Source organism: Anomaloglossus baeobatrachus, chromosome 4, assembly GCF_048569485.1.
Source record: "Anomaloglossus baeobatrachus isolate aAnoBae1 chromosome 4, aAnoBae1.hap1, whole genome shotgun sequence".
Classification (NCBI taxonomy): domain Eukaryota; kingdom Metazoa; phylum Chordata; class Amphibia; order Anura; family Aromobatidae; genus Anomaloglossus; species Anomaloglossus baeobatrachus.
Window position 1 is genome coordinate 369,881,256 of NC_134356.1, and position 7,772 is coordinate 369,889,027.

The 7,772-nt window shown below is 37.9% G+C and overlaps 1 long non-coding RNA gene across 2 annotated transcripts; it reads left to right on the top strand.

The window, feature by feature from the left end:
- The first annotated feature begins 2,928 nt into the window (after positions 1-2,928).
- On the top strand, positions 2,929-4,942 carry LOC142301547 (uncharacterized). 2 transcript variants are annotated; one of them, XR_012752825.1, is made up of 3 exons: positions 2,929-2,956; positions 4,391-4,459; positions 4,849-4,942. It is a non-coding gene; the product is annotated as an uncharacterized LOC142301547 (long non-coding RNA). The 2 variants fall into 2 exon arrangements; XR_012752824.1 differs by lacking the exon at positions 2,929-2,956 and adding an exon at positions 4,237-4,285.
- Positions 4,943-7,772: the final 2,830 nt, after the last annotated feature.

Sequence of the window (7,772 nt, forward strand, 5' to 3'; positions counted from 1 at the left end):
TTTAGACTACATTGCATGGTGTTTACTCTGCAGATAGGTACTATACTGTATATTCAGCAGATCAATAAATAATGCTATAGTGAATGAAGATAGGAAATATTATAGGGAATTTGTCACCTAATCTGAGAGCTGCATAATGTAGGGACAGAGATCCTGATTCCAGCAATGTCACTTATTGGGCTGCTTAGTGTAGTTTGATAAAGTCAGTGTTTTATCAGTAGGAGATTATCATTAGAGAACTAGTAAACCTGCTGCCATATATTCAAGCATATTCATGAGCTCTGTATAACTCCACTCCTGCCACTGATTGGCAGCTTTTTTTGTACACTGTGCATGGGCAGAAAGCTGCCAATCAGTAATGGGGCGTGGTTGTACAGAGTTCATGAATATGCTTCACTAATTCTCAACAGAAAACTTGTAGATCTACAACAGATAATAATATTTATTCATTTATATAGCGCTATTAGTTCCACAGCTCTTTACATACATCAGCAACACTGTCCCCATTGGGGCTCACAGTCTAAGGTCCCTACCAGTATATTTTTGAATTGTGGGAGGAATCCAGAGGAAACCCACGCAAACTCGGGGAGAACATACAAACTCCTTGCAGATGTTGTCCTTGGTGGGATTTGAACTGAGTACCCCAGCTGCTGCAAGACTGTAGTGCTAACCACTGAGCCACCGTGCCGCCTTACTGATTTGATCAAAATGACAGCAAGCAGCTTAGTAAGTGATACATCACTAGAATCAGGGTCTCTGCCCCTGTATCATGCGGCTCTCAGATGGGGAAACAGAAACATAGGAAAAGCTTTTCTTTAAAGGGGTCATACACTACTGGAAAAACACTTTTTAAATAAAGTAGCTTCCCTCATAATATATAAATAATAGATACCATCTGCAATGGCACCATTCCAGCGATGGCATTGGGTCTCCCGCTCTTCAGCCAATCAGTGGCTGCTCTTAAGCTGCCGGGCTTTCACTTCTTCTGCTCGTCTGAAGTTTGTTTGAAGCCTAATATCGTCCGATGATGGATGCAGGGCCCACTCGCCATAGCAATGTCATGGGAGACCCACTGCTGACATCACTGTAATGGGGCCAGTGCGCGAGGTGAGGATCTTATTTTTATTTTACAAGTAGGGTTACTTTCATTTAAAAAGTGGTTCCTCAGGCAGTGGACAGCCCCTTTAAGGAATGTACGCATTTAGGCATTTGCAGGCAGTTTACTCTGGTGTCTTTTCTCAATCATTGTCTTATTGTTGGTCCTATTTACATTTATAAATGTTGTGGAGTCTCCTTAACAGTCTCCACAACAAATTGCTCTTCTGTGTCACAGAAATATGGACGTCACTTTCTTCTAAAGTATAAAACAATTGAGTCCCTTTAGTGACAGTACTCCGCACTCCAGCCTAGCCTAATATTATATAATAAGAGACAAAGCTGCGATAGCACTGCCGTTCATACCTACGGATTTCACTTCTAAAGGTTATGACCCAAGGTATGTTGTGCCCCAGACAGATTCTGCCCTTTCCAGTAATAGTAAAGGTCAGCATACTTCTGCAGCAAGCCGTCTAATTATAGCCCGGCATAAACTTGTTGTCCCAAACATTAGAAATCATTACAGCGAATAATGAACTGGAGCTAGAAATGAGTCCTGAAAAGAGAACTGCTCAGAATAGGGGATTTCTAAAAGTTACATTCCAGCCACTTAACTGTTTATAAGCAATGTATAACTTTAAAAGGAAGTTGTCATCAGGTTCTAGCTGGTTAATCCGAGAGCAGGATAATCTAGAGACAGAGACCGTGAATCCAGTAATGTGTCACTTACTGAGCTGCTTGTAGTTTTGATAAAATGACAGAGATTATCATTAGAGGACTACAGTCATGAATCCCTCCATATTCATGATCTTGGTGTAACTCCACCCCTCACCACTGATTGGCAGCTTTCACAGTGTGCACAGACATCTGCCAATCAGTGATGTAGGCGGAGTTATACAGAGCTCAGCATTCAGAGAACTAGCAAATATGCAGCAGATAAAACTGATTTTAGCAAAACTAAAGCAAGCAACCGAGTAAGTGATATATATCGCAGGAATCAGGGTCTCGGCCCCCACATTATGTTTCTCTAAGTGATGTCCATAATGTGTATGGTTTTCCATTCTTGATGAGGATACAATTGTGTCTAATTAATTAATATTTCATTCCCATTTCATGTTTAAACATTACAACACATATCATCCCATCATGCCTAAAATCTACGCCTGTATTCGTAGACACTGGTCACTACTTTCTACTGTTTACCCCCAGATTGACGCATTTAAAGCACCAGCTCTTATTTGCACTAAGAGATCACGTAATATTAGGGATAATCTCGTTCGAGCCGATATTGGCAGTTTAACCAGACAGCCTATTCAACAATTCTTGAATACACAAAGAACAGGGACTTTTCCCTGCCTTGGCTGTGCAGCCTGTTCTAACGTCATTAAATCCCCGGTGGTCTTACATCCTCAGTCTGGCAAGAGTTTCCCTATAAAAGGTTTTTTCACTTGCGATTCCAATTTCGTAGTTTACTTGATCAAATGCCCCTGTGGTCTTCTTTATGTTGGTGAGACTTCCCAACATGTGAGAGACAGGATAGCCTCACACAAATCCACCATCAGGTGTAAGAAAACCTGGCTTCCCATCCCACACCATTTTTGTTCAGCCCCTCATACGGTTTCTCAGTTACGATTCCAAGTGATCGAACAGGTTCCCAGACCGCGTAGAGGTGGTAATCATATTAGGATTCTCAAAGACCGCGAGTCCTTTTGGATCTTCACTTTACAAACACTACACCCTAAAGGCATGAACCGTGAACTTGATTTAACATTTTGAACCCATGGTAGCATTTTCTTGTTGTCTCTGATTATATTATGACCTTGTTTTCTCTTCCCCAGAACCGCTGACTTGGTATCCTCTGGTAAGTACACCGGCTATTCTCACCCCCTCCTTTTCTACTCCTTACCCCTTCCTTCTTTCCCCCCCCCCACCCCCCTCTCCCCACCACCGTTTTTAGTACACATGTTTTCTCTTCTCCTTCTCCCCCTGTTTTACTATAAATGATATTTTCTGGTTATTGTTTACATATTCTCTTTCTTTTTGCCAACATAACCATTATTCATAGACACTTTTCCTTCTTTTCCCATTATTCCTAACTCTCCTTGGACATACCTTTTCGTTTCTTAACCTTTATTATTTATTTTATTTTTTCTTATTTATAATTCCTATTGTATTCTATTTTCTTTCTCCACTTATTTTCTATTTTATTTTCATTATTTTTTGTTATTATTATTTTTATTATTTATTTTTATTTTTTATTTTTTATTTTTAATTTTTATTTTTATTTTTTATTTTATTTTTTCAATCTCATTTTTTATTCTTCTGTCTTCTTTTTTCATCTCTTTCCTTTTCTTTCCCTATTCATTTTTTATTCTTTATTTTTTATTTTTATTTTTATTTAAAAAAATTTTTATTTTATTTTTGTTCTCATTTTATTTCTATTCACTTTCTTTCAGTTTTTTTATTCTTTATTTCCTATCTCCCAATTCTCTTACTGGTCGTTGCCTTTATTACCTTTTCTTTCACTCATAATTATCCCTTTTTTATATTCATCCTATTTATATTATATACATTATCCTACTATACTCATAGCCCCTTCACCTATATGTAGTTCCCTGCACTTCATGATGCCCAGCTCATATACATCAGCTCCACGCTCCTATTTACGCTTATACATTTCTCCTTTTGTTCCCAGTTCTCTTTTCCCTTCACTACGCATGCTCTAGACACTTACGTCTATTACGTAAGACTACCCACGCTTCTTGGCTTCACCCAGCCTCTCTACATGTCAGCGCTTTACACTGTTACACCAGCCGAGCGGTTTCTCTCACTGCGCGTGCGTGATACACGCTACGCAATTTACGTATATTTACGCAACTTTTCGGCCCGGTCTACGTACATTTACTACGCTTGCGCAGATACTGCATATGTATCTCCTACACACTGACAGAATGTCTAACGCTGCTTTACTGCGCATGAGCCATTCACTCCAGGCTCTCACTGCCACGTCCTCATCTATGACGTGACATCACATGTTCTATACCAAGCCCCCACATTCCTGATCTCTGATTGGCTGACATCCTTATCTATCTTAGATATATACTCCCCCTCCTCCATTATGCCTTGGGGCACAAAATTCTAATAGCAACAGCGCTGCTGCGCTTGCATAACAAACATATATATCCCCAAGGTAACTTCCTTTTCTATTATTTCTATTATTTCTATTATTTCCATGGTTACATGTATTGCATTCTGTGTACTATGTCCGTTAGTTACTATGTTCTATTCCCACCAGGCACCTTTTCCATATACTTCTATGCTTCAGTGCACATCATCCCTCACCCTTCAGTCACCTATTATACAGGTACCGTATCTTAGCCGGTGTACTATACAATTGTATACGTTTCTTTTTATTTTTTATTTTTTTTCCTCAATTGTTCTATACCAGCATGTAATAACCCCCCCTTTTTACCAACAGGAATTTTGTCTGTTTTATTAATACTGAGGTTGCTATTTTTTTGTTTACATTGTTTTCTTGCAAAAAAACCTTTTTTGCATGCACTATATTTAAAATGCCACCTAGCTACTATAGCCTATACAACAAATTAAACATGACAGTACCTTATGACCAATTGTCTTGATCTGTACATAGTTTGTATATATCCTGTATATATCTCTTTCAAATGTATATATTAGTTATTGTATATAATTTTTGCTGTATTTTGATCATATGTTTTGTATCTCTTTACCTAGCAACTTGACTAAGACCCTGGTGGGTCGAAACGTCGTTGGATGTTGCTTGATCACCTGTTTAAAATAAATGATTTTTCACCTTCTTGCAAATTTACATATTGAGTGCAGTGAATCTATTATTATATAAACATAACAACAGTTCACCGCGGTAACCATTCATGGGCGACATTAAGGTTTATCTTTTACAATTTTTCCTATCATGTCATTACATCCTATAACAAGATAACTGATGTATTTTCAGCCCTCATTATATCTTTAGCAGTGAGGATCCAAGACATATTCTACAATTAAAGGAAGAACATTTCCCTTTCCTTTGCTGAATAGATGTTCTTCTAAAATCGCAACTATTACAACATTACGAGATACGACGACTACTCTGTGATTCGGCCTTATGGGTTATGAGACATTCAGCTTTACCGGAAAGCATCGATGATTTACTTTTATTATAGCTTTTAAAAACCCGTCCATCATAAAAATGCTAATTTTCTTTTTCGAGTTGTTCCAGAATGATATGGTAAAATGTTTTTGTGTGAGGGTTATTCTCTTTAACTCATTATCAGAATGTTGATGTATTTTGTTAACCCTTTAAGCACTGGGATCGGTGGCCAGAGCTGAGAATTCTTATAAGTTCAGTTGCTTCTACAAGCTGATAGACGGCTGTTCTTACTTTCCGCATACAGTTTATATTACCAATGGGAGGTAAGGTAGCGTCACACAAAAGAAATGAATAGACTGTAATGTAAGATAAACGAGCTTTAACGCTACCGTAGCTTAGAAACTGTAATAAGAATATGTAGAAGTACTGGTAAAGCAGGTTGTTTAGCTTTTCTTCCCTCATCACCAGAACTTTTATGGACTTCCGCCTTTTACATAATGATTAAACAGGATGCATATTTACAAAATATAAAACTCTGCACTGCGAACTTCGAAAGCGATAACACTGCTCAATATTTCAAAAAATGTGGCCACTTTCTTCAGCTTCTTAAGCAAGGTTTGAGGCGGCCAGAAGGAACTAGGTGGCCGATTCATTAAGACTGACATTGCACACTATAGTCTTAATGAAGGGCTTAATGGAGTACAAAGCACCAAATTCATTAAAAGACCCCACCACTTAATAAATGTGCACCTCCCAGAAATGTTAAGGATTGGACTACTTCGGACCTGCATGTTTTTTTTTATGAAATATTGAACCAAGGACAGTGTGGGGGAGTGATTTTCCAAATAAAGTATGTGTTTTTTCTTTTCACTTACTGGGTTAGTAATGGGGTGTCTGATAGACACCTCTCCATTACTAAGACCAGGGCTTTATGCCAGCTGACATTACCCAGTTGATATCAACTCCAACTACCATTACCCGAATTGCCAACGAATCAGGGAAATCGGGAAGAGCTGAGGCAAATTCCTGAAATTGTCACATTCAGTGGATGTACCACTTCTGGGGCAGTTGCAGGCTGTTATTTTAGGCTGGGAAGGGTCAAATAACCATGAACTTTCCCAGCCTGATAGCAGCCCCCAAGTGTCTGCTTTACATTTGCTGGGTATCAAAGATAGAGGGGACCTCAACTCACTCTTTAAAAAATGTATTTTATTAGGTTAAACCAGTCTAAACATCCTTTAGTGTCACATGAAAATCACTAAAGGGTGCAAGTGTATAATATGTAGGGGGTTGCGATCTGTCTGTCTATTCTTTCTAACATATTTTTATCATCTATGTAGCTATATATTTTATTTTATTTTGTTCTATATATATCTGTTTCTGTGTATTGGGACATTGAACTCTTTGCCTTGGGCCACTTCTTGTTTGTTCTGCTGCCTGTGATTCAGACAACTTTATTGATATCTGATATGTTTTGTATAGACGCTACGTAAATGCGCTAAACACGCTTATGCATTCTTTGATCTGCGGATTTTCTACATCTAATGCAAATCGACGGGGAAAGTCGGCGCTTAAAACTCAGTGTACCCGCAGTAGAAATTAACATGCTGCAACTTGGAAAAATGCACCACAACTCAGTTTACATAGAGTTAAAAAAAGGCACGGTGGAAATGAGCTTTCTATTAATCACATATACTTTGTACTGTAAAACACTGTGTTTTTGTGACATATTGCACTTCATGATAGTGGTAAATTTAGGACAATATTTTTAGTGCTTATTTGTGAAAATATCGGAAATTTGTTGAAAATGTCGCCATTTTCTATCTTTTAATTGTTATGCCTTTAAACCAGAGAGTTATGTCACAGAAAATTGTTAATAACCTTTACCACATGTCTACTTTACATCAGCACCATTTTGGAAACATATTGTTATTTTGTTAGGAAGTTCCAACAATACTTACAAACCCATTTTTTTAGGGACCACATCATATTTGAAGTGATTTTGAGGATCCTATGTAACAGAAGATACCGAAAAGTGATACTATTCTAAAAACTGCACCCCTCATACTGCTTAAAATCACATCCAAGAAGTTTATCAACCCTTCAGTGCTTCACAGGCACTAAAGCAATGTGGAAGAAAAAAAAAATGAAAATGTAACTTTTTTCCACAAAAAATGTTATTTTGCATTTTTACAAGGGTATAATGAGAAAATGCATGGTGCAATTTGTTGTGCAATTTCTTCTCAGTATGCCGATAACCCATGTTTGGTGGAAATCTACTGTTTGGACGCACAGAAGGGCTCAGAAGGAGAGAAACACCATTTGACATTTGTAACGCAAAATTGTCTGGAATCATTAGAGGAAGCCATGTTACGTTTGGATTGCCCCTGATGTGCCTAAATAGTTGAAACTTCCACAAGTCACCCCATTTTGGAAACTAGACTCCTCAAGGAATTTATATATATATGTTTGGTGAGCACCTTAAACCCCCAGGTGCTTCACAAGATTTTATGAAAATGAGCTGTGAAAATAAAAAATTTGATCATTT